The 263-nt window shown below is 65.4% G+C and overlaps 1 protein-coding gene across 1 annotated transcript in view; it reads right to left on the bottom strand.

Annotated features, from left to right (window-relative positions):
* The window catches only part of RAB30 (RAB30, member RAS oncogene family), a 41922-nt gene extending 41665 nt beyond the window's left edge, over positions 1-257 (bottom strand). Inside the window, exon 1 of the mRNA XM_008634928.2 lies at positions 150-257. The gene's annotated coding sequence lies outside the window, so the exon portion shown is untranslated. The remainder of the gene's footprint in view (positions 1-149) is intronic.
* Between the last annotated feature and the right edge of the window lie 6 nt (positions 258-263).

Here is a 263-nt window from a genome sequence, read left to right as displayed (position 1 = left end):
GGGAACGACAGCAGTCCCTCTCGGCAGCGCTGCTCCTCGGTGAGGAACACACAGTCCGGGGAAGGGCATCGGGAGATGGGGGCCTGGGAGGGAGGGGGTAACAGGACAAGGAAAAGCACACAGAAAGAGAAGATGCGCGCAGAACTCACCTGGTTTGGGATTTTTCCTCCCTCTCCACGACCATAAAACGAGGCGGGAGCCAGGAGCCGGTCAGCGGCGATGGGAAGAAGCGGCAGGGGCGGGGGGCGGGGCGCCGGGGGGGG

This window comes from Corvus brachyrhynchos, unplaced genomic scaffold, assembly GCF_000691975.1.
Source record: "Corvus brachyrhynchos isolate BGI_N302 unplaced genomic scaffold, ASM69197v1 scaffold44, whole genome shotgun sequence".
Classification (NCBI taxonomy): domain Eukaryota; kingdom Metazoa; phylum Chordata; class Aves; order Passeriformes; family Corvidae; genus Corvus; species Corvus brachyrhynchos.
Note: the sequence above shows the minus strand (reverse complement) of the source record. Positions and strands in the feature narration are given on the sequence as shown.